Here is a 27321-nt window from a genome sequence, read left to right as displayed (position 1 = left end):
AGACATTCAGGAAATGGCTATAGAAGTTATGATGCTTTTGAATCTCATGCCATGGTTGCTTCTAGTTCTTCTATTATGCATGATAGAAATTTAGCTAGGAGAAATGTCATTAATCACATGCCTAGAAGAAATGTTGTTCATGTTTCTAGGAAAATATAAATGAACCTTCTACAATTTATCATGCTTGCAATGCTTCATTTGCGATTTGTAGAAAGGATAGGAAAGTGATTGCTAGGAAACTAGGGACAAAATGCAAGGGAGATAAAACTTGCATTTGGGTCCCTAAGGATATTGTCATTAACCTTGTAGGACCCAACAAGAGTTGGGTACCTAAGACCCAAGCCTAAATTTGCCTTGCAGGTTTATGCATCCGGGGGATCAAGCTGGATTATCGACAGCGGATGCACAAACCACATGACGGGGGAGAAGAAGATGTTCACCTCCTACGTCAAGAATAAAGATTCCCAAGATTCAATCATATTCGGTGACGGGAATCAAGGCAAGGTTAAAGGCTTAGGCAAGATTGCAATCTCAAATGAGCACTCTATTTCTAATGTATTCTTAGTTGAGTCGCTTGGATATAATTTGTTATCCGTAAGTCAATTATGTAATATGGGATATAATTGTCTATTCACAAATATAGATGTGTCTGTCTTTAGAAGAAGTGATGATTCATTAGCTTTTAAGGGTGCACTAGACGGCAAACTTTATTTAGTTGATTTTGCAAAAGAGGAGGCTGGTCTAGATGCATGCTTAATTGATAAGACTAGCATGGGCTGGCTGTGGCATCGCCGTTTAGCACATGTAGGGATGAAGAACCTTCACAAGCTTCTAAAGGGAGAACACGTGATAGGTCTAACTAATGTAACTTTCGAAAAAGATAGACCTTGTGCAGCTTGTCAAGCAGGTAAATAGGTGGGAAGCTCTCATCATGTCAAAAACGTGATGACAATATCAAGACCCCTGGAGTTACTTCATATGGACCTCTTCGGACCCGTCGCCTATCTAAGTATAGGAGGAAGTAAGTATGGTCTTGTTATAGTTGATGATTTTTCCCGCTTCACTTGGGTATTCTTTTTGCAGGATAAATCTGAAACCCAAGGGACCCTCAAGCGCTTCCTAAGGAGAGCCCAAAACGAGTTTGAGCTCAAGGTGAAGAAGATAAGGAGCGACAATGGGTCCGAGTTCAAGAACCTTCAAGTGGAGGAGTATCTTGAGGAGGGAGGAATCAAGCATGAGTTCTCCGCTCTCTACACACCACAGCAAAATGGTGTGGTAGAGAGGAAGAACAGGACGCTTATAGACATGGCGAGGACGATGCTTGGAGAGTTCAAGACACCCGAGCGCTTTTGGTCAGAAGCCGTGAACACGGCTTGCCACGCCATCAACCGGGTCTACCTTTATCGCCTCCTCAAGAAGACTTCGTATGAGCTACTAACCGGTAACAAACCCAATGTTTCATATTTCCGAGTTTTTGGGAGTAAATGCTACATTCTAGTGAAGAAGGGTAGGAATTCCAAATTTGCTCCCAAAGCGGTAGAAGGGTTTTTGTTAGGTTATGACTCAAATACAAAGGCGTATAGGGTCTTCAACAAATCATCGGGTTTGGTTGAAGTCTCTAGCGACGTTGTATTTGATGAGACTAATGGCTCTCCAAGAGAGCAAGTTGTTGATCTTGATGATGTAGATGAAGAAGACATTCCAACGGCCGCAATGCGCACCATGGCGATTGGAGATGTGCGACCACAGGAACTCGAGGAGCAAGATCAACCTTCTTCCTCAACAATGGTGCATCCCCCAACTCAAGACGATGAACAGGTTCATCAAGAGGAGGCGTGTGATCAAGGGGGAGCACAAGATGATCATGTGATGGAGGAAGAAGCACAACCGGCACCTCCAACCCAAGTTTGAGCGACGATTCAAAGGAATCATCCCGTCGACCAAATTTTGGGTGACATTATCAAGGGAGTAACTACTCATTCTAGATTAGTTAATTTTTGTGAGCATTACTCCTTTGTCTCTTCTATTGAGCCTTTCAGGGTAGAAGAGGCCTTGCTAGATCCGGACTGGGTGGTGGCCATGCAAGAAGAGCTCAATAACTTCAAGAGGAACAAAGTTTGGACACTAGTGCCTCGTCCCAAGCAAAACGTTGTGGGAACCAAGTGGGTATTCCGCAACAAACAAGACAAGCACGGGGTGGTGACAAGGAACAAGGCTCGACTTGTGGCAAAAGGTTATGCCCAAGTCGCAGGTTTGGACTTTGAGGAGACTTTTGCTCCTGTGGCTAGGCTAGAATCTATTCGTATTTTGCTAGCATATGCCGCTCACCATTCTTTCAGGTTGTTCCAAATGGATGTGAAGAGCGCTTTCCTCAACGGGCCAATCAAGAAGGAGGTGTACGTGGAGCAACCCCCTGGCTTCGAGGATGAACGGTACCCCGACCACGTGTGTAAGCTCTCTAAGGCACTCTATGGACTTAAGCAAGCCTCAAGAGCATGGTTTGAATGCCTTAGAGACTTTTTAATTGCTAATGCTTTCAAGGTTGGGAAAGCCGATCCAACTCTTTTTACTAAGACTTGTGATGGTGATCTATTTGTGTGCCAAATTTATGTCGATGACATAATATTTGGTTCTACTAACCAAAAGTCTTGTGAAGAGTTTAGCAGGGTGATGACTCAAAAGTTTGAGATGTCAATGATGGGCGAGCTAAGCTATTTCCTTGGGTTCCAAGTGAAGCAACTCAAGGATGGGACCTTCATCCCCCAAACGAAGTACACGCAAGACTTGATCAAACGGTTTGGGATGAAGGACGCCAAGCCCGCAAAGACTCCAATGGGAACTGACGGACACACCGACCTCAACAAAGGAGGTAAGTCCGTCGATCAAAAGGCATACCGGTCTATGATAGGGTCTTTACTTTATTTATGTGCTAGTAGACCGGATATTATGCTTAGCGTATGCATGTGTGCTAGATTTCAATCTGATCCAAGGGAGTGTCACTTAGTGGCTGTGAAGCGAATTCTTAGATATTTAGTCGCTACGCCTTGCTTCGGGATCTGGTATCCAAAGGGGTCTACCTTTGACTTGATTGGATATTCAGACTCCGACTACGCTGGATGTAAGGTCGATAGGAAGAGTACATCGGGGACGTGCCAATTCTTAGGAAGGTCCCTGGTGTCATGGAGTTCTAAGAAACAAACCTCCGTTGCCCTATCCACCGCTGAGGCCGAGTACGTTGCCGCAGGACAGTGCTGCGCGCAACTACTTTGGACGAAGCAAACCCTTAGGGACTTTGGCTACAATCTGAGCGAAGTCCCATTCCTATGTGATATTGAGAGTGCTATCCGCATAGTGGATAATCCTGTTGAACACAGCCGCACAAAGCACATAGACATCCGGCATCACTTTTTGAGAGACCACCAGCAAAAGGGGATATCGAAGTGTTTCATGTTAACACCGAGAACCAGCTAGCCGATATCTTTACCAAGCCTCTAGATGAGAAGACCTTTTGTAGGCTGCGTAGTGAGCTAAATGTCTTAGATTCGCGGAACTTGGATTGATGTGTAGCATACATGTGTCTTATGCTTTGATCATGTTCCCTTATGCATTTTGTTGTTTATTTATGGTGCTCAAGTTGTACTCATGATCCCCGGACCTCACAAGTCTATTTGCAAGTGATGCACTTATTTAGGGGGAGGCATGCTACAACTTGACCCTTTGAGACTAACTGTGTGCTTGAGTTTACTTGATTTAGTCTCAAAGGTGGATTGAAAGGGAAAGGTGAACTTGGACCATGCAAGACTTCCACTGCACTCCGATGAGAGGGTAACTCACTCCAAGTTCATCTCCATATTCTTATTGCCTTTGTACTCTTATTTGAAGATTTTGGTGAGGCAATGAGGTTTAGGGGGCCAAAAATTGATCCCGTTTTGGTGCTTGATGCCAAAGGGGGAGAAAATAAGGCCAAAGCAAGAAATGAATCAGCTACCACTTGAGAATTTTGAAAAAGTAGAGTTAGAGTTTTTGTTTGTCAAAATACTCTTGTTTGTCTCTTATTGTCAAAATTTGGTCTCTTGTGGGGAGAATGGTTGATTATGGGAAATAGGGGGAGTTTTTGATACTCTTGTTTGTCTCTTATTGTCAAAAGTTGGTCTCTTGTGGGGAGAATGGTTGATTATGGGAAATAGGGGGAGTTTTTGAATCAGTGATCAATTTCTCTTGGAATATCTTTCTCTATGCCTCAACAAGTGAATTTGACTTAGAGGTAGGAAATTGAGTTTGATTTGCAAAAACAAACCAAGTGGTGGCAAAGAATGATCCATATATGCCAAAGTTGAATCTAAATAATCTTGAGTTCTTATTTGAATTGATTTTGCACTCGTTCTACTTGCTTTGTGTTGTGTTGACATAAATCACCAAAAAGGGGGAGATTGAAAGGGAAATGTGCCCTTGGGCCATTTCAAAGTATTTTGGTGATTTAGTGTCCAACACAAGTACCTAAGTGTTAAATGGTGGACAAAGTACAAATCAAGTATAAAGGTATGTTTCTAAGACTTAGTATATGGTTTTGGACACTAATGTAATATGTCTAAGTGCTGGAAACAGGAAAAATCTGGTTGGAATTAAAGGTGGCTTTGTTGTGTCGAAGTCAGCTCAGTCTGGGTGCACCGGACTGTCCGGTGGTGCACCGGACAGTGTCCGGTGCGCCAGGCTAACTCAGGCGAACTTGCTGCTCTCGGGAAATCATCGGCGACGTACGACTATAAATCACCGGACTGTCCGGTGGTGCACCGGACTGTCCGGTGAGCCAACGGTCAGCCAGGCCAACGGTCGGCCGCGGAATCCGCGCGCGACACGTGGCATGTGCCAATGATCGGAAGGGGCACCGGACTGTCCGGTGTGCACCGGACAGTGTCCGATGCGCCAACGGCTCCAAGACTGCAACGGTCGGCTTCGCCAAATAATTAAAGAGATCCGCACCGGACAGTGTCCGGTGGTGCACCGGACTGTCCGGTGCGCCAGGCGACAGAAGGCAAGAATTGCCTTCCTGAAATGCTCTCAACGGCTCCTAGCTGCCTTGGGGCTATAAAAGGGACCCCTAGGCGCATGGAGGAGTACACCAAGCATTCTCTAAGCATTCCTAAGCACCAAGACTTTGATTCCGCGCATTTGATTCTTTGTGATAGCAACTAGAGCTCCACTTGAGAAGTGAACTCGTCGGGTTGTGTTGTGAGCTCTTGTTGTGACTTGTGTGCGTGGTGGTACTCTGATTTCGTGTCTTGTGTGCGTTGCTCATCCCTCCCTTACTCCGTGCTTCTTTGTGAACATCAAAGTGTAAGGGCAAGAGGCTCCAAGTTGTGGAGATTCCTCGCAAGTGGGATATAGTAAAGTGAAAGCAAAACACCATGGTATTCAAGTGGGTCTTTGGACCGCTTGAAAGGGGTTGATTACAACCCTCGTCCGTTGGGACGCCACAACATGCAGTAGGCAAGTGTTGACTTGGCCGAACCACGAGATAAACCACTGTGCCATCTCTGTGTTGATCTCTTTGTGGTCATCGTGTTGTGCAAGTTCTCCTCTCTAGCCACTTGGCTTAATTGTGCTAACTCCTAATCAAGTTTTGTGGATTAAGTTTCAAGTGCTTTACAGGATCACCTATTCACCCCCCCCTCTAGGTGCTCACAAGGGTTGATGTATGTCTCTGGAGAAGACGTCCGGGGGAACCGTTGTTCGCCCCGAAGCTATTTTCGCCAGCTCGTCCGCAGTCTCGTTGTACCGTCGAGCGATGTGGTTGAGCTCTAGCCCGTAGAACTTGTCTTCCAGGCACCAAACTTCGTCGCAGTAGGCCTCCACGTTCGGGTCGCGGCAGTGGGAGTTCTTCATGACTTGGTCGATGACAAGCTGCGAGTCGCCACGAGCGTCAAGGCGCCGAACCTCTAGCTCGACGGCGATGTGCAGCCCGTTAACCAAAGCCTCGTACTCGGCCACGTTGTTTGATGCCGAAAAATGGAGGCGCAACACGTAGCGCACATGTTTCCCGAGGGGTGAGATGAAGAGCAGGCCCGCACCGGCTCCTGTTTTCATCAACGACCCATCGAAGTACATGGTCCAAAGCTCGGGTTGGATCAGAGCTGTTGGCAATTGGGTGTCGACCCATTCAGCCACGAAGTCCGCCAAGACTTGGGATTTTATGGCCTTCCGAGGAGCGAACGAGATTGTCTCGCCCAAGAGTTCCACCGCCCACTTTGCTATCCTACCCGAGGCCTCTCGGCACTGGATGATCTCCCCTAGGGGGAAGGATGACACCACAGTCACCGGATGAGACTCGAAGTAGTGTCGCAATTTTCTCAACGTCAGAATTACTGCGTATAGTAGCTTCTGGATTTGTGGGTAGCGGATCTTGGTCTCGGATAACACCTCACTGATGAAGTAGACTGGCCTCTGGACGAGCAGTGCATGCCCTTCTTCTCGTCTCTCGACTACGATCGCGGCGCTGACACCTGAGTGGTTGCGGCTACGTAGATCAAGAGGGCTTCTCCCGCAACGGGGGGCACCAAGATGGGTGTGTTTGTAAGGAGCGCCTCTAAGTTTCCGAGGGCTTCCTCGACCTCGGGGGTCCAAGTGAAGCGCTCGGCCTTCCTTAAGAGGCGGTACAAGGGTAGGCCTTTTTCACCGAGGCGCGAGATGAAGCGGCTCAGAGCCGTATGGCATCCCATGACCCTTTGTACTCCTTTCAAATCTTTGATAGGCCCCATGTTGGTGATGGCCGCGATTTTCTCCGAATTGGCCTCGATGCCCCGCTCGGAGATGATGAACCCTAGGAGCATGCCTCGGAGGACTCCGAAGACACACTTCTCGGGATTGAGTTTCACGCCTTTCGCTCTCAGACACTTGAATGTCGTTTCAAGGTCGGAGAGGAGGTCGGAGGCTTTCCTCATCTTGACAACGATGTCATCGACGTAAGCCTCGACCGTTCGGCCGATGTGCTCTCCGAACACGTGGTTCATGCACCTTTGGTATGTTGCACCTGCATTCCTCAAGCCAAATGGCATGGTAGTATAACAGTACATGCCAAAAGGTGTGATGGAAGGAGTCGCGAGCTGGTCGGACTCTTTCATCTTGATTTGGTGATAACCTGAATAGGCGTCGAGGAATGACAGGGTTTCGCACCCAACAGTGGAGTCCACAATTTGATCGATGCGAGGTAGAGGGTAGGGAACCTTCAGACATGCTTTGTTTAGACCAGTGTAGTCCACGCACATCCTCCATTTCCCGCTTTTCTTTTTTTACAAGCACAGGGTTAGCTAACCATTCGGGATGGAATACCTCTTTGATGAACACTGCAGCCATCAGCTTGTGGATCTCCTCGCCTATGGCTCTGCGCTTTTCTTCGTCGAAACGGCGCAGAAGCTGCTTCACGGGTTGGGCACTGGCTCGGATATCCAGTGAGTGCTCGGCGACATCCCTCGGTACGCCGGGCATGTCCGAGGGACTCCATGCAAAAACTTCGGCATTTGCGCGGAGAAAGTCGACGAGCACTGCTTCCTATTTGGGGTCGAGCTCGGAGCCGATCCGGACTTGCTTGCAGGCGTCGTTGCTGGGGTCGAGGGCGACGGACTTAACCGCCTCAGCCGGTTCGAAGTTGCTGGCGTGGCGCTTCGCATCAGGCACCTCCTTGGAGAGGCACTCTAGGTCGGCAATGAGGGCCTCGGACTCGGCGAGGGCCTCAGCGTACTCCACGCACTCCACGTCGCATTCGTACGCGTGTCGGTACGTGGATCCGACGGTGATGACCCCGTTGGGGCCTGGCATCTTGAGCTTGAGGTACGTGTAGTTGGGGACGGCCATGAACTTGGCGTAGCATGGTCTCCCCAGCACCGCGTGGTAGGTCCCTCGGAACCCGACCACCTCGAACGTGAGGGTTTCCCTGCGGAAGTTGGAGGGAGTTCTGAAGCAGACGGGCAAATCGAGTTGTCCAAGGGGGAGGACGCACTTTCCGGGGACGATCCCGTGAAAGGGCGTCGAACCGGCCCGGATCATGGATAGATCGATCCCCGAGAGCCCGAGGGTCTCGGCGTAGATGATGTTGAGGCTGCTGCCTCCGTCCATGAGGACCTTGGTGAGCCTGGCGTTGCCGATGACAGGATCGACAATGAGCGGGTACCTTCCTGGGTTCGGCACGCAGTCGGGGTGGTCGCCTTGGTCGAAGGTGATGGGCTTGTCGGACCAGTCTAGGTAGACTGGCGCCGCCACCTTCACCGAGCAGACTTCACGGCGCTCCTGCTTGCGGTGCCGAGCCGAGGCGTTCGCCACTTGCCCACCGTAGATCATGAAGCAGCCGTGGACCTCGGGGAACTCCTCTTCCTTGTCGCCTTCTTTCTTGTTGTTGTCTTGGCCTTTGCCATCTCCCGCCGGGGCCCAGCCTTATGAAAGTAGCGCTGAAGCATGACGCATTCCTCAAGGGTGTGCTTGACGAGACCCTAGTGATAGGGGCACGACTCCTTGAGCATCTTGTCGAACATGTTGGCCCCTCCGGGAGGCTTCCAAGGGTTCCTGTGTTCGACAGCAGCGACGAGATCCACGTCAGCGGCGTCGCGCTTTGCTTGCGCCTTCTTCTTGGCCTTCTTCTTCGTGCCACGCTGGGCGGACGCCACGGGGACGTCTTCCTGCTGCCGTCCCTGAGGCTACTTGTCCTTCCGGAAGATGGCTTCGACCGCCTCCTGGCCAGTTGGTGGCGATGTCCATCAACTCGCTCGCCTTGGTTGGAGTCTTGCGCCCCAGTTTGCTCACCAGGTCTCGGCAGGTGGTGCCGGCAAGGAATGCCCCGATGACATCTGAGTCGGTGATGTTGGGCAGCTCGGTGCGCTGCTTTGAAAACCGTCGGATGTACTCTCGCAGGGATTCCCCTGGCTGCTGGCGGCAGCTTCGGAGATCCCATGAGTTCCCAGGGCGCACGTACGTGCCCTGGAAATTTCCAGCGAAGGCCCTGACCAGGTCGTCCCAGTTGGAGATCTGCGCGGGAGGTAGATGCTCCAGCTAGGCTCGGGCAGCATCGGAGAGGAACAGGGGAGGTTGCGGATGATGAGGTTGTCGTCATCCGTCCCTCCCAGCTCGCATGCCAGCCGGTAGTCCGCAAGCCACAACTCCGGCCTTGTCTCCCCCGAGTACTTGGTGATGGTAGTCAGGGCCCGGAACCGAGCCGGGAACGACGCCCGTCGTATGTCCCGGCTGAAGGCTTGCGGACCTGGTGGTTCGGGCGAGGGACTCCGATCCTCCTCACTGTCGTAGCGTCCTCCGCGCCTGGGGTGGTAGCCTCGGCGCACCCTCTCGTCGAGGCAGGCTCGACGGTTGCGATGGTGTGGCTCGTCGCCGAGGCGACCCGGGGCTGCAGGCGTCCCGTCCCGCGTGCGCCCGGTGTGGACCGAGGCCTGCCGCATGAGTCGGGAAGTCGTTGCGCGATGCTCCGGGGGGCACCCTTGCCTTCGGGAGGCAGAGCTTTTGGCCCGTCAGACCGCAGCATCCTCCAGGAGATTCTTGAGTTCTCCCTGGATACGCCGCCCCTCGGTGGTGGATGGCTCTGGCATCGCTCGGAGTAGTATTGCCGCTGTAGCTAGATTCTGGTCGACCCCACTGGAGGCCGGGGGCAGCCTTGCCCTGGCATCATCAATAATACGGTGTTGGACGTCCTGGGCCCGATGACGCGCTTCTCCGGCGAGTGCTCGGCCTGCCCACTCCTGCTCGATGTTTTGCCGGAGCTGCACAAGTTGCCCTGCTTCCTCGTCGAGCTTGGCCTGCATCTCGCGGATTTGCTCGAGCTGTGTGTCCTGACCCCCCGCAAGGACTGGGACCACAGCTAGCTCCCGTGGGATGTCAACGCGTGAAGTAGGCACAGGGGGATCATCATCCTCCAACATACCAAGGTGGTTGCCTTCATCGCGATCCCGCAGATCGACGTGGAAACATTCACGACTCGGGCCACAACCCTCGTCGCCAAGGCTGTGGCCATCATCAGAGCAACCGGAGAGGCAGTAGTAACATGCGGTCATGAAGTCTCGCATGGCACTAGGATCACTGAGCCCGGTGAAATCCCAACCGGAGTCGAGGTCGTCCTCTTCCTCAGAACCCGGGGGCCCGTAGGTTGAGACGGCCATCAGTCGGTCCCAAGATGACCACATATGGTACCCCGGAAGGTTAGGGTACGCCTTTACGAAAGCGCTCACCGCAGCGGGGTCGCTTGGTGGATCGAAGCTGAATCTAAAAGGCACAGGATGGAAGACGGACGGTACCTCTTGGTCGATGGACGGTTAGGAAGTCGCGTCGGGGACGGACTGCACCGTCATCTCAGGTATGAGGCTAACGCCCAGCAAGTCCTTCACGAGAGTGCTGGCGTCATCAGTCCGCTTGGGGTTGGCATGTTGCGGGGAAACGACATCCGTCGTTGTCTCAGGTGCGAGGACAACGCCCGACATGTCCCCCGCTAGGGTGCCGGTGTCGTCGACTCGCTCGACAGCCGACGAGGCGCCGCCTCCTGCCTGGCCACGGTTGCCCCGTGAAAGGGAATTAGGCTTACACCTATTTCCTAATTGATTTTGGTGGTTGAATTGCCCAACACAAATAATTAGACTAACTAGTTTGCTCTAGTCTATAAGTTCTACAGGTGCCAAAGGTTCACAATAAGCCAATAAAAAGACCAAGAAAAGGGTTCAAACAAAGAGAGCAAGGGACAACCGAAGTGCTCCCTGGTCTAGTGCACCGGACTGTCCAGTGTGCCACCGGACAGTGTCCGGTGCACCAGGGAACTCCAAGCTGAAATCAACACCTTCGGGAAATCCCTGAGGCGTTCCGCTATAATTCACCGGACTGTCCGGTGCACCACCAGACAGTGTCCGGTGCCCCTAGGGAGAGCGACTCTGAACTCGCCAACTTCGGGAATTCGCTCCGCTAAAATTCACCGGACTGTCCGGTGAGTCACCGGATAGTGTCCGGTGTGACAGCGGAGCAATGGCTACTTCGCGCGCAACGGTCGACTGCAATGCATTAAATGCGCGCCTGCGCGCGCAGAGGAGCAGAGCACGCGCGGGTGGCACACCGGACAGCCTACAGGGCCTGTCCGGTGCACCACCGGACAGCCAGGCGGGCCCACAAGTCAGAGCTCCAACGGTCGGAACCCAACGGCCTGGTGACGTGGCTGGCGCACCGGACTGTCCAGTGTGCCACCGGACAGTGTCCGGTGCACTAGGGAACTCCAAGCTGAAATCAACACCTTCGGGAAATCCCTGAGGCGCTCCGCTATAATTCACCGGACTGTCCGGTGCACCACCAGACAGTGTCCGGTGCCCCTAGGGAGAGCGACTCTAAACTCGCCAACTTCGGGAATTCGCTCCGCTAAAATTCACCGGACTGTCCGGTGAGTCACCGGATAGTGTCCGGTGTGACAGCGGAGCAATGACTACTTCGCGCGCAACGGTCGACTGCAATGCATTAAATGCGCGCCTGCGCGCGCAGAGGAGCAGAGCACGCGCGGGTGGCACACCGGACAGCCTACAGGGCCTGTCCGGTGCACCACCGGACAGCCAGGCGGGCCCACAAGTCAGAGCTCCAACGGTCGGAACCCAACGGCCTAGTGACGTGACTGGCGCACCGGACAGTGTCCGGTGGCGCACCGGACTGTCCGGTGCGCCCGTCGACTGCAGCCTCCACCAATGGTCAAGTTTGGTGGTTGGGGCTATAAATACCCCAACCACCCCCACATTCAAGTCATCCAAGTGTTCCACCTTCCAACTACTTACAAGAGCTCTAGCATTCAATTCTAGACACAACCAAATAGATCAAATCCTCTCCCAACTCCACAAAGCTCTAGTGATTAGAGAGAGAGATTTGTTGTGTTCTTTTGAGCTCTTGCGCTTGGATTGCTTCTTTTTCTCATTCTTCTTGCGATCAAACTCATTTGTAATTGAGGCAAGAGACACCAATTGTGTGGTGATCCTTGCGGGAACTTTGTGTTCCAATTGATTGAGAAGAGAAGCTCACTCGGTCTAGGTGACCGTTTGAGAGAGGGAAATGGTTGAAAGAGACCCGGTCTTTGTGACCACCTCAACGGGGCGTAGGTTTGCAAGAACCGAACCTCGGTAAAACAAATCATCGTGTCTCGCTCCTTATTCGCTCATGATTTGTTTTGCGCCCTCTCTCTCGGACTCGTTTATATTTCTAACGCTAACCCGGCTTGTAGTTGTGATTAAGTTTGTAAATTTCAGATTCGCCCTATTCATCCCCCCTCTAGGCGACTTTCAATTGGTATCCGAGCCCGGTGCTTCATTAGAGCCTAATCGCTCGAAGTGATGTCGGGAGATCACGCCAAGAAGGAGATGGTGACCGGCGAGAAGCCCGCTACAAGCCACGGGAAGGCTCCATCGAGAGAGTCCTACAACAAAGGGAAGGGGAAGGAAAAGGAATCCCCTTCACACAAGTCGTGTCGGAGCGGTGACAAGAAGAAGAAGATGAGGAAGGTGGTCTACTACGAGACCGACTCCTCGTCGCCATCCACCTCCGGCTCCGACACGCCGTCCATAACTTCTAAGCGCCATGAGCGCAAGAAGTTTAGTAAGATCCCCCTACGCTATCCTCGCATTCCTAAACATACGCCTTTACTTTCCGTCCCATTAGGCAAACCACCAACGTTTGATGGTGAAGATTATGCTAGGTGGAGTGATTTGATGCGATATCATCTAACCTCACTCCACAAAAGTATATGGGATGTTATTGAGTTTGGTGTACAGGTACCATCCGTAGGGGATGAAGATTATGATGAGGACGAAGTGGCCCAAATCCAACACTTCAACTCCCAAGCCACAACTATACTCCTTGCCTCTCTAAGTTGAGAGGAGTATAATAAGGTGCAAGGGTTGAAAAGTGCTAAGGAGATTTGGGACACGCTAAAGACCGCGCACGAAGGAGACGAGGTGACCAAAATCACCAAGCGGGAAACGATCGAGGGGGAGCTCGGTCGCTTCCGTCTTTGCCAAGGGGAGGAGCCACAAGACATGTACAACCAGCTCAAAACCTTGGTGAACCAAGTGCGCAACCTCGGGAGCAAAAAGTGGGATGACCACGAAATGGTTAAGGTTATTCTTAGATCACTAGTTTTTCTTAACCCTACTCAAGTTCAATTAATTCGTGGCAATCCTAGATATACACTAATGACTCCCGAGGAAGTAATCGGGAATTTTGTGAGCTTTGAATTGATGATCGAAGGCTCAAAGAAGATCAACGAGCTTGATGGCCCCTCCACGTCCGAAGCACAATCGGTCGCATTCAAAGCGATGGAGGAGAAGAAGGAGGAGTCTACATCAAGTAGACAACCAATCGACGCCTCAAAGCTCGACAATGAGGAGATGGCGCTCATCATCAAGAGCTTCCATCAAATCCTCAAGCAAAGGAGGGGGAAGGATTACAAACCCCGCTCCAAGAAAGTTTGCTACAAGTGTGGTAAGCTCGGTCATTTTATTGCAAAATGTCCTATTTCTAGTGATAATGACAGGGGGGACGACAAGAAGGGGAGAAGAAAGGAGAAGAAGAGGTACTACAAGAAGAAGGGCGGTGATGCCCATGTTTGCCGGGAATGGGACTCCGACGAGAGCTCCACCGACTCCTCCTCCGACGAGGATGCCGCAAACATCGCCGTCACCAAGGGTCTTCTCTTCCCCAACGTTGGCCATAAGTGCCTCATGGCAAAGGACGGTAAAAAGAAGAAGGTTAAATCCAAATCCTCCACTAGATATGAGTCCTCTAGTGATGATAATGCTAGTGATGAGGAAGATAATTTGCGTACCCTTTTTGCCAACCTAAACATGCAACAAAAAGAAAAATTAAATGAATTAATTAGTGCCATCCATGAAAAGGATGAACTCTTGGATACCCAAGAGGACTTCCTAATCAAGGAAAACAAAAAGCATGTTAAGGTTAAAAATGCTTATGCTCTAGAAGTTGAGAAATGTGAGAAATTAACTAGTGAGCTAAGCACATGCCATGATTTAATTGCCAACCTTAGAAATGAGAATGCAAATTTAATTGCTAAGGTTGATTCAAATGTTTGTGATGTTTCAATTCCAAATCTTAGAAATGATAATGTTGATTTGCTTGCTAAGATTGAAGAATTGAATATCTCTCTTGCTAGCCTTAGGATTGAAAATGAAAAATTAATTGCTAAGGCTAAAGAATTAGATGTTTGCAATGCTTCCATTTCCGACCTTAGAAGTAAAAATGATATATTGCATGCTAAGGTTGTAGAATTAAAATCTTGCAAACCCTCTACATCTACCGTTGAGCATACTTCCATTTGTACTAGATGTAGAGACATTAATGTTGATGCTATCCATGATCACCTAGCTTTAATTAAGGAACAAAATGATCACATAGCTCAACTTAATGCTAAAATTAATGAGCATGAATTAGAAAATGAAAAATTTAAATTTGCTAGAAGCATGCTCTATAGTGGGAGACGCCCTGGCATCAAGGATGGCATTGGCTTCCAAAAGGGGGACAATGTCAAACTTAATGCCCCTCCTAAAAGATTATCTAATTTTGTTAAGGGCAAGGCTCCCATGCCTCAGGATAACGAGGGTTACATTTTGTACCCTGCCGGTTATCCCGAGAGCAAAATTAGGAGAATTCACTCTAGGAAGTCTCACTCTGGCCCTAATCATGCTTTTATGTATAAGAGTGAGACATCTAGTTCTAGGCAATCAACCCATGCAAAATTGCCTAAGAATAAAACTCCTAAGGCATCAAATGATTCTAACATTTCATTTAAGACCTTTGATGCCTCTTATGTGTTAACTAACAAATCCGGCAAGGTAGTTGCCAAGTATGTTGGGGCAAATACAAGGGATCAAAGACTTGTGTTTGGGTACCCAAAGTTCTTGTGTCTAATGCCAAAGGACCCAAAACCATTTGGGTACCTAAAGTCAAGAACTAAACTTGTTTTGCAGGTTTATGCATCCAGGGGCTCAAGTTGGATCATCGATAGCGGGTGCACAAACCATATGACAGGGGAGAAGAAGATGTTCTCCTCCTATGAGAAAAACCAAGATCCCCAACGAGCTATCACATTCGGGGATGGAAATCAAGGTTTGGTCAAAGGATTGGGTAAAATTGCTATATCTCCTGACCATTCAATTTCCAATGTTTTTCTTGTGGATTCTTTAGATTACAATTTGCTTTCTATATCTCAATTATGCAAAATGGGCTACAACTGTCTTTTCACAGATGTAGGTGTTACTGTCTTTAGAAGGAGTGATGATTCAATAGCATTTAAGGAAGTGTTAGAGGGTCAGGTATACTTAGTAGATTTTGATAGAGCTGAACTCGACACTTGCTTAATTGCTAAGACTAACATGAGCTGGCTCTGGCATCGCCGACTAGCACATGTTGGAATGAAGAATCTTCACAAACTTCTAAAGGGAGAACACATTTTAGGACTAACAAATGTTCATTTTGAGAAAGACAGGGTTTGTAGTGCATGTCAGGCAGGGAAGCAAGTTGGTGTTCATCATCCACACAAGAACATCATGACGACTGACAGGCCATTTGAGCTCCTACACATGGACCTATTCGGCCCGATCGCTTACATAAGCATCGGCGGGAGTAAGTACTGTCTAGTTATTGTGGATGATTATTCTCGCTTCACTTGGGTATTCTTTTTGCAGGAAAAATCTCATACCTAAGAGACCTTAAAGGGATTCTTGAGACGAGCTCAAAACGAGTTTGGCTTAAGGATCAAGAAAATTAGAAGCGACAACGGGACGGAGTTCAAGAACTCTCAAATTGAAGGCTTCCTTGAGGAGGAGGGCATCAAGCATGAGTTCTCTTCTCCCTACACCCCACAACAAAATGGTGTAGTGGAGAGGAAGAATAGAACTCTATTGGACATGGCAAGAACCATGCTTGATGAGTACAAGACTTCAGATCGGTTTTGGGCCGAGGCGGTCAACACCGCCTGCTACGCCATCAACCGGTTGTATCTACACCGAATCCTCAAGAAGACATCATACGAACTCCTAACCGATAAAAAGCCCAATATTTCATATTTTAGAGTCTTTGGTAGCAAATGCTTTATACTTGTTAAAAGAGGAAGAAAATCTAAATTTGCTCCTAAGACTGTAGAAGGCTTTTTACTAGGATATGATTCGAACACAAGGGCATATAGAGTCTTTAACAAGTCCTCTGGACAAGTTGAAGTTTCTTGTGACGTTGTGTTTGATGAGACTAACGGCTCTCAAGTAGAGCAAGTTGATCTTGATGTGATAGATGATGAAGAGGCTCCGTGCATCGCGCTAAGGAACATGTCCATTGGGGATGTGTGTCCTAAGGAATCCGAAGAGCCTCCAAATGCATAAGATCAACCATCCTCCTCCACTCAAGCATCTCCACCAACTCAAAATGAGGATGGGGCTCAAGTTGATGAAGGAGAAGATCAAAGAGATGAGCCACCTCAAGATGACGGCAATGATCAAGGGGGAGATGCAAATGATCAAGACAAGGAGGATGAAGAAGCAAGGCCGCCACACCCAAGAGTCCACAAAGCAATACAACGAGATCACCCCGTCGACACCATCCTCGGTGACATTCATAAGGGGGTAACCACTAGATCTCGTGTTGCACATTTTTGTGAGCATTACTCTTTTGTTTCCTCTATTGAGCCACACAGGGTAGAGGAAGCACTACAAGATTCGGATTGGGTGGTGGCGATGCAAGAGGAGCTCAACAATTTCACTAGGAATGAGGTATGACATTTGGTTCCACGTCCTAATCAAAATGTTGTAGGAACCAAGTGGGTCTTCCGCAACAAGCAAGATGAGCATGGTGTGGTGACAGGGAACAAAGCCCGACTTGTGGCCAAGGGGTATTCACAAGTCGAAGGTTTGAATTTCGGTGAAACCTATGAACCCGTAGCTAGGCTTGAGTCAATTCGTATATTACTTGCCTATGCTACTTACCATGGCTTTAAGCTTTATCAAATGGACGTGAAAAGTGCCTTCCCCAATGGACCGATCAAGGAAGAGATCTATGTTGAGCAACCTCCTGGCTTTGAAGATAGTGAGTACCCAAACCATGTACACAAACTCTCTAAGGCGCTTTATGGGCTCAAGTAAGCCCCAAGAGCATGGTATGAATGCCTAAGAGATTTCCTTATCACTAATGGCTTCAAAGTCGGAAAGGCCGATCCTACTTTATTTACTAAAACTCTTGACAATGATTTGTTTGTATGCCAAATTTATGTTGATGATATTATATTTGGGCCTACTAATGAATCTACATGTGAGGAATTTAGTAGGATCATGACACAAAAATTCGAGATGTCGATGATGGGGGAGTTGAAGTACTTCTTGGGATTTCAAGTGAAGCAACTCCAAGAGGTCACCTTCATTAGCCAAACAAAGTATATTCAAGATATTCTAAACAAGTTTGGGATGAAGGATGCCAAGCCCATCAAGACACGCATGGGAACCAATGGGCATCTCGACCTCGACATGGGAGGTAAATCCGTCGATCAAAAGGTATACCGGTCGATGATAGGCTCTTTACTCTACTTATGTGCATCTCGACCGGATATTATGCTTTTCGTATGCATGTGTGCAAGATTCCAAGCCGACCCTAAGGAAGCTCACCTTACGGCCGTAAAACGAATCTTGAGATATTTAGTTTATACTCCTAAGTTTGGGCTTTGGTATCCTAGGGGATCCACATTTGATTTAATTGGTTATTCGGATGCCGATTGGGCGGGTTGTAAGATTAATAGAAAGAGCACATCGGGGACTTGCCAGTTCTTGGGAAGATCCTTGGTGTCTTGGGCTTCAAAGAAGCAAAATTCTGTAGCTCTTTCTACCGCCGAAGCCGAGTATATTGCTACAGGACATTGTTGCACGCAATTGCTTTGGATGAGGCAAACCCTTAGGGACTATGGTTACAAATTAACCAAAGTTCCTCTTCTATGTGATAATGAGAGTGCAATCCGCATGGCGGATAATCCCGTTGAGCATAGCCGCACTAAACACATAGCCATTCGGTATCATTTTCTAAGGGATCACCAACAAAAGGGGGATATCGAGATTGCATATATTAACACTAAGGAACAACTAGACGATATCTTTACCAAGCCACTAGATGAACAAACCTTTAACAAACTTAGGCATGAGCTAAATATTCTTGATTCTAGGAATTTCTTTTGATGTTTTGCACACATAGCTCATTAATATACCTTTGATCATGTCTCTTTTATATGCTATGACTAATGTGTTTTCAAGTGAATTTCAAACCAAGTCATAGGTGTATTGAAAGGAAATTGGAGTCTTCGGCAAAGACAAAGGCTTCCACTCCACTCCATAACTCATCCTTCGTCGTCGCTCCGAGCATCTCTCCAACTTTGGTATAATCTTCACTCATATTTTATTCACCAAAGGGGGAGAAAAGTAGTTAAAGAGGGCTCATATTTCACTCAAAGTATCCGTTTTTGGCGATTCATGCCAAAGGGGGAGAAAGTATTAGCCCAAAGCAAAAGGACCGCACCACCACCCTTATTTTAAAAAAAAATCAAATTGGTATCTTATTGTGTTCAAAAGGGGGAGAAAGTAGCATCTTCAAAAATTGAGATCTTAAAACCCTCTTGAACACTAAGAGGAGGAATTTATTGAGGGGGAGTTTTGTTTAAGTCAAAGGAAAAGCATTTGAAACAGGGGGAGAAAATTTCAAATCTTGAAAATGCTTATCAAAATCTTATTCATTTACCTTTGACTATTTGCAAAAGAACTTTGAAAAGAATTTACAAAAGAGTTTGCAAAAACAAAACAAGTGGTGCAAGCGTGGTCCAAAATGTTTAAAATAAAGAAACAATCCATGCATATCTTATGAGAATTTATATTGGCTCAATTCTAAGTAACCTTTGCACTTACAATTATGCAAACTAGTTCAATTATGCACTTCTATACTTGCTTTGGTTTGTGTTGGCATCAATCACCAAAAAGGGGGAGATTGAAAGGGAATTAGGCTTACACCTATTTCCTAATTGATTTTGGTGGTTGAATTGCCCAACACAAATAATTGGACTAACTAGTTTGCTCTAGTCTATAAGTTCTACAGGTGCCAAAGGTTCACAATAAGCCAATAAAAAGACCAAGAAAAGGGTTCAAACAAAGAGAGCAAGGGACAACCGAAGTGCTCCCTGGTCTGGCGCACTGGACTGTCCGGTGTGCCACCGGACAGTGTCTGGTGCACCACCGGACAATGCCCGGTGCACCAGGGAACTCCAAGCTGAAATCAACACCTTCGGGAAATCCCAGAGGCGCTCCGCTATAATTCATCGGACTGTCCGGTGTACCACCGGACAGTGTCCGGTGCCCCTAGGGAGAGCGACTCTGAACTCGCCAGCTTCGGGAATTTGCTCCGCTAAAATTCACCGGACTGTTCGGTGCACACCGAACTGTCCGGTGCACACCGGACTGTCCGGTGTGACAGCGGAGCAACGGCTACTTCGCGCGCAACGGTCGACTGCAACGCATTAAATGCGCGCCTGCGCGCGCAGAGGAGCAGAGCACGCGCGGGTGGCACATCGGACAGCCTACAGGGCATGTCCGGTGCACCACGACCTGGTGACGTGGCTGGCGCACCGGACAATGTCCGGTGCGCCCGTCGACTGCAGCCTCCACCAACGGTCAAGTTTGGTGGTTGGGGCTATAAATACCCCAACCACCCCCACATTCAAGTCATCCAAGTGTTCCACCTTCCAACTACTTACAAGAGCTCTAGCATTCAATTCTAGACACAACCAAATAGATCAAATCCTCTCCCAACTCCACAAAGCTCTAGTGATTAGAGAGAGAGATTTGTTGTGTTCTTTTGAGCTCTTGCGCTTGGATTGCTTCTTTTTCTCATTCTTCTTGCGATCAAACTCATTTGTAATCGAGGCAAGAGACACCAATTGTGTGGTGATCCTTGCGGGAACTTTGTGTTCCAATTGATTGAGAAGAGAAGCTCACTCGGTCTAGGTGACCGTTTGAGAGAGGGAAAGGGTTGAAAGAGACCCGGTCTTTGTGACCACCTCAACGGGGAGTAGGTTTGCAAGAACCGAACCTCGGTAAAAGAAATCATTGTGTCTCGCTCCTTATTCGCTCACGATTTGTTTTGCGCCCTCTCTCTCGGACTCGTTTATATTTCTAACGCTAACCCGGCTTATAGTTGTGATTAAGTTTGTAAATTTCAGATTCGCCCTATTCACCCCCCCTCTAGGCGACTTTCACTCCGTCTCCTCCTTCTGCGGCGAGGAGGGTGGCGAGGCAAACCCGGATGCGGCTCTTCCGCCACGGGGGGAAGACGTCGTCGAGTTCGTCGCCGTCGGGCGATCTGACGACCGTCGTCGTTGCTGTCGCGCTGCGGGGGGAGGAGTACCATGTCGTAGCTGTCGTCGAGGGACATGAACTCGAGACTCCCGAAGCAGAGCACCATCCCGGGCTGAAGAGGTTGCTGAAGACTACCTATCTGGAACTCAACGGGAAGTTGTTTGTCAACACGCAGCAGGCCCCTACCTAGCGCGAACTATCGGCGTTTCGGACCCGGGGGGGTCTGTGAGCCAACCAGTAAATTTGTCACTGCGTGCCCCTGCCCAGATGGGTTGGCGCGAGATGGAACACAAGGGGAAAACGCGGCTCGTATTATCTCGCACCAGAGGGGTGTGCTCGTAGTAGGGGTTACAAGCGTTCGCGAGAGAGAGAGAGAGAGAGAGTGAGCCTGTTCGTTTGCTCGTCCCTCCGTGCGACCCTCTCGCAGGAAGGCCCTGGACCTCCCTTTTATAGATGCAAGGAGAGGGTCCAGGTGTACAATGGGGGTGTAGCTTATGCGCTAACGTGTCTGGCAGAGAGGTGCCTGAGCCCTATGTACATGCCAACGTGGCTGTCGGAGAGGTGCTAGAGCCCTGTGTACGCGATAACGTGGTCGTCGGAGAAGTGCCTGAGCCCTGTAGAAGCACAGCTGGCGGTGCTGATGGGATCCCGCTGACGTCTCCTTGCTTCCGTAGGGGGCTGAGAACCACCGTCGTCATGGACGCACGCGGGGAGCCATCATTACCTGTTACCGGGACGAGCCAGATGGGACGCCGGTCTTGTTCCCTCATAGTCTGAGTTAGCTAGGGGTAGGGTAATGATGTATCCCCTGTGGTGCGGTCGGTCCGAGCCCAAGGTCGGGCAAGGCGGAGACTTCTCCTGAGGCCGAGGCTGGGGTCGGGCGAGGACGCGATTCCTCCAGAGGCCGAGGCTGAGACCGAGTCTTGGGGGTCGGGCGAGGCGGAGACCTCCTCCCGAGGCCGAGGCCTAAGGTCGGGCGAGGCGGAGCTTCCTGTTGCGCCCGAGGCTGAACTTGCTATTGTCAGCCTTGCCCGGGTGGCTGGCACAACAGTCGGAGCGGGTTGAGCGGCACTGTTTTCCTGTCAGATCGGTCAGTGAAAGGGCGAAGTGACTGCGGTCACTTCGACCTGGCTGACTGAGGCGCGTGTCAGGATAAGGAGCCAGGCGATCCTCGTATTGAATGCGCCTGCGATACGGTCGGTTGGTGAGGCGATTTGGCCAAGGTTGCTTCCCGACGAAGCCTGCCCGAGCTGGGCCTCGGGCGAGCCGAGGGTGCGCCCACTGCCTGAGGAGACCCTCGGGCGAGGCGTGAATTCGTCCGGGACTACTGTTCCCGCCCGAGGCCGGGATCGGGTGAGGCGAGATTGCGTCGCTTGGTAGGCGAGGTCTTGACCTGAATCGTGTCCATCAGTCTCTGCAGTTTGTGCTGATGGTGCTTACCAGCCGTGTTTAGGAGTGTTGGGGGTACCCCTAATTACGGTACCCGACACTCACGTTTTGCAAAGTCTGGTAGAATCTCTTTTAGGGCTTGTTCGGTTATTTTCAATCCATATGGATTGGAGAGGATTGATACGGATTGGAGGGGATTTTGACTTATGCCTTGTTTGGATAATGAGGGATTGAAGTGTATTTTAGGGATTGAAAGGGAAATTAGTTCATATTACACTTCAATACACCTTATACCACCTCAATCCACTCCAATCCAAGATTACCCAAACAAGCCCTTACTGGGGATTGAAACCCTCTCAATCCCCCTCAATCCATATGGATTGGTGTAGAACCGAACAAGCCCTTAAGGGGAGCCAACAGAGTAATCAACCTACATAGATATGCACTCACCTCATCAAGAGTTCAGTCAGCACAAAGTTGGGTAGAACCGTAGAAGCTTAAGTTCAGGTCAAACGGTTGCTATCCTCTACATCACCCTTATTAATATTTTTTCTACTAAAAACATACTGCTACGCACGTTGCTCGAGACCCTAGATCTGTTGAATCCATGCAGCATGCACTATCACTATAGGAGCTTTAGCGGTCACCGGTGTGGGAGCTAGCGTGGTATTGTGGACGCTAAATCAAAGGGAGGGGCGTCCCCGACGGAGAATGCTGCAGACATAAGGCCGAAAGGATTAGGTACCGATAGTGCACACGTGCCTGGGCCGAGGAAGCACGTAAGGAAGAAGGGGACTAGGTCGACGTGCCCCTGCATGGTCTTGCTTAATCACTCAAAATTTTAAACAAACAAAAAAAATAATAAGTTCAACTTCCAATATAATCTCTACTACTTATTAAGTAAGCAATAGTAGTCTGCCTCTGACTGTTCTGCCATTGACCGGTTCTGCCACCGACCCGTTCTGCCATCGACGGACAGCCGCGCGCCGCCAAAAAAATCTGAGTAGCAGACAACACACTAACACTTTTAGTCTGAGCAATAGACAACACACACTAACGCTTATAAGCCACGTTTCGACGCTCTCTGTGGCCGGTATGGCACTAATAAAAAAACCTCATAGCAGCGCCGCGGTTTATGCAGCCCAGTGGTTTTGTGCGGCCCAACAGTTGGTGCGGCCCATTGTGCAGTCCAGCCTATGGCGTCTGCCATCCTCTTCGGTGTGGGCGGTGCCCTCCATTCCACGACGGCGCGCCGCGACGACATTGGCGGCGTCCTCCCCTCGCCCGTGACCCCGCGCTCGAAGCCCCACCGTGCGCCCCCGCGCGCGCCCCGACTGCGCCCGCGCACCCACATGTACGCCATGCCCCCGCCCCGAGGAGGTTCGGAGCCCCTCAAGCGGTTGCTCGTCCGCGTTTGCACGCACCGAAGGAACCGAGGCCAGCCAAGTCGGGGCTTGGCTCTGCTGGTGACAGTTGCCTCACCTCGCCGCGCTACCTGAGAGAAGGAAAGAGGAGCTTAGGACGGCGACGACTGGCGTGATGACGGCAAGGCCTTTGTGGATCTCGGCAGGCACCACTCGACGTCACGCAGGCAAGCTCCGAGACGGCATCCATTCCCTTCTCGTCGGCTTCCATTCTCCACGTGCTCCCTCCTCCATCTCTCATCGTGTCCCCTTCCTCTCCACGAGCTTCCATGAACCCTACAGCTTGCTCGTCCATGGAGTACGGGCTCACCAGCATCGGATCCGTAGGTCATACCTACTCTAGAAACCCTAGCTTGACTGCTCCTGATCCCCCAAGTTCTACCCCAATCTACAACCTCTGCTCTTCAGGTGATTTCACTGTTTTTCGCTACCTTTTACTCTACATGCATTCGCACCATTTTTTGTTAATCTCATAGAAACGCACGGGTATAGCGCAGATGCAGCAGGTGGTGATGCTTCTGTAGAGCTTACACGATGGTGCAGTCACACAGCTGCTCCGGTTGGTGATTTGATATTTGTGTGGAGGTTTACGTGAAGGTAAGACACTTCACTCTCTTAGCTAATCTAATTTCTAATGTCAGTATCACACATGCTCGACCTAAAGGTGTTCGATGAAATGGAAAAAGGTGTGCATTTTTTTTGTTACGACTAGCTGATGATCCTAAGAAGTGAAAACACCTATTGCCTGTTGGACATTGAGTCCTATTCCATTTCATTTGTTTGATTCATTGTATTCAAGATTAATTAGTTACATTTTTCGCCGCAAGTTATTAAGCATAGTTCCGAAACGGCTTGGCTGGCCCTTAAACATAGTTCAAGCTAGAGCAACACCCTGTTTCAGGTGCTCTTTATCTAACTAATCTTGGTCATTTTTTTCAGGCTACCCACAGATGAGAATATAGCTAATGGACAATCATTGCTTGTCCATGATCAGCGCAAATATAGATCAATGCTTATTTATACAAATTCTTCAGTATGGATGATTGGATAAATGGGTCCAAGATATCTCCAACTACGTTGCCTACGACAAGTGGGTCCCTTGACATGGCTAGCTACGATTGGCAATCTTTGAGGCAAGCTAACTTGGCTTGAAGTCTGAACTTGGGTGAAGTGAAGGGTGCAGGCTGGTAGTCTATATATACTCCCAGTCCCTAATGAGGTACCATTCACGATGACTGAAACTATTAGCTCTAGACAACATGGTATCTTTCTTTATACTGTAAAGAATGATATAGGTTACCATCAGCAGAAATATTTTGGTCTGTCCACCCTATGTGCCTACACCAATGGAAGGAGTGCTCACTGCAATTCCACTTAGGTGAATAAAATCTGATGTATCACACTCACTTATCCCCTATATATCCAGAGCCTAATAAATAGTTGTTCGTGGCGGAAAAAGGAGATTGCCTTTTGACCTAGACTGGCGCCTTATGTTCCTTGTTTTCTCCTAGACATTTAGCCTTGTTGGTGGCTATATATATATTTTTGTTTATGCATCACAAGTTGAAAATTGATGATGTATTGATGGTACTTCAACAGGGATGAACATACTATACGATAACGATTAAAGGTGGCAGGGAATTTTCTTCACTAATGCATCAATTGTTCGGTGTCCTCTCCTAATTTAATAATTTCAGTATTATATGCTCAAAAGCTTTTTTTGTACAAGTTTATGCTCTATATCATTGCGTGGTGTCATCTAGAATTCAGAATCATGTAAAATTCATCCTGCAAACATTAGACAGTAGCTTCCTTTTGTTTAACGATGAAGATGTGGGTCATCAACTCTCATTCTATCAATTGTGAATTATGATGCAAGCTTGCCTTTGATAAGCATCTTCATTTTTGTATATTTGTAAATCAGGAGGGCTTAATCTTTATTCTTCCTTGTGCTGTTACATAAGCATATAGACTGAATGCCTCTTTATTCAGAGCAGTTGGATACTGTAAATATGATAATTATAGCAATGGATGCTTTTAAGATCTGTTCTGATTTGCCAACAAGAGTTGTGGTCAAAGATGATTTATTTATTCCAAAATATGTTTATTTCATTAAAAAAAGGTTCCAGTATAAATGTATAAAGCCATACAGTAGATGATAGCTGACAGATCCATTTTCTTTTTCCTCAAAACTGTGCTGCCCTTGTTGGTTTTAATACTATAATAATGTTATCATAGACGACCACCCTGTGTTTCAACCTTTTCAGGATAAAAGAGGCAGCAAGGCTGTGATAGATAAGGTCTACAATGATATCGTTTTGTGTGAACTGTATCCTTCTAACATTGCAAGTACATTTATTTGCTTACTTGCGCTCTGCAGATTTTAAGGTATCCAAGTTTCAGTTTCTGCAGCGAATGCCTGAAACTGAAAGGTTATACTACCTGCACTGGGGCAGGAAGCTCAAATTCGACCAGAGAATTAAGCTGTACTTTACCTTATTAAGGCCTCGTTTGAATGTTCATATTTTTCCCTTCAATCCATGTGTGTTGAAGTAGTTTAGTGTGGAATTTAAACGAAATTAAGCATTTGAGGCAGCTTTATATAGTTCGAAGTATTTCAATGTATAGGCTACAACTGAATTGTTCATGTAACTACATCCTACTTGCTTAGCAGTGTTTATTACAAAATAACCATATGCTTTCACGATGCTTTTGATTTCACATGAAGTTGCCTTGAGTCGTGCAAAAGTATTACTTCACTCCTTTTTTCTCTTCCTTTATCATCTATCATATTATGATGTAATTTGGAACAATGCCTTAAAAAACTTATGTTGTAGGCTATCATGAAGCTTTCTGGTCAAAGTCCCAAAAGAATGAGAGACCTATCAAGTTTGTGGGTTTCACTCCCTTCCCACCTCATCCTTTCCGTGTCTACTCGCCTCGCTTCTTATGCTCTAAATTCTGTGTCTGCACAGATCAGCAAGCCCGAGGACTGGGAATGTAAGCCAACGCCAAAAAAGTTCTTCGTCTGGTTCTACGGCACCGATGAGATGTAAGCTCTTTTCCTGGAAGCTGCTACCTTACCGGTATTTCTCGCTATATACCGCAACTGCCATTCTTGCAACCATCAATTAATTCCCTATTGGGTCACGCCATTTTTCATGTATGAATTGCCTAAAAATTGTCACTCTAGAGTCTAGATTACTTATCACATTTTAATAACAAATCGTCAAAATGTGGCCAGGCAACCTGTATGGTAGCAGGGCCAGTCTCTTGCTCTCTGTTTAGTACTCCAAGTTTAACACGTTACAAGCCTGGACTCTGGGTTTGCTCTTCACTACAGATCGAGATTAAGTCTTCCTTTTGTCATGTAGATCCCCAGTAGTGTTGTTTTGCTTAGAGATGGTCCAGGTCGCGACAAGGGGAGGTCAATGCCTGCAATTTATTGTCCCAACTCTCAAATTTACAGTTTTTGCACACCTCTGGTCTCTCAAGCATTCTCTAGCTTAGCCACATGTGGCTTTGATAGGGAACCACTCATTTTGCAGTTCTTGGGACTTGGGAGAAAATTATCCTTTATCTTTTATATGTTCTTTTTCTTTGGCAAAATGGCATTGTCCCAAAAGAACGTGCATAACAATTTCTTTCTCTTTGAGAACCCCCAACTTGAACTACCTTGATCTCTAAGTAATATGTCCTAAAAATGAGCACCAAAAGATAAGGACATGAATAGTCCAGTGTTAAAAACAAGTGCCTGCATGGTGGATGATAACAGTAAAGAACTGGATGAGGATGTGCAATGCAAGAACTGAAGAAGTCCAGAATCAGTGTCAAACATCATCAGATTCTTAATTCTCTTGTGTGACATTTAAAAAAACTCAAATATCCTGCTCTATAGCAAAATACAACATAGTGACCTATGTTTCCAACAGTTCACAAAGCTAAACTAAATGTGTATCTTGGTATTCAATTTCAGATTCCTGCATAGCATTAATGCCATGGGAGAACATAGTTCACCAAGTTTTTTTGGGTTGATATATTCAGTATTCAAATAAGACATCCAAAAGCCCAAAACTTTATTTAGCAACTAGACACTGATCAAACAGCACCTGAAGAAG

The sequence above is a fragment of the Zea mays genome, chromosome 5 (assembly GCF_902167145.1).
Source record: "Zea mays cultivar B73 chromosome 5, Zm-B73-REFERENCE-NAM-5.0, whole genome shotgun sequence".
Classification (NCBI taxonomy): Eukaryota; Viridiplantae; Streptophyta; class Magnoliopsida; order Poales; family Poaceae; genus Zea; species Zea mays.
This window is presented reverse-complemented; position numbering follows the sequence as displayed.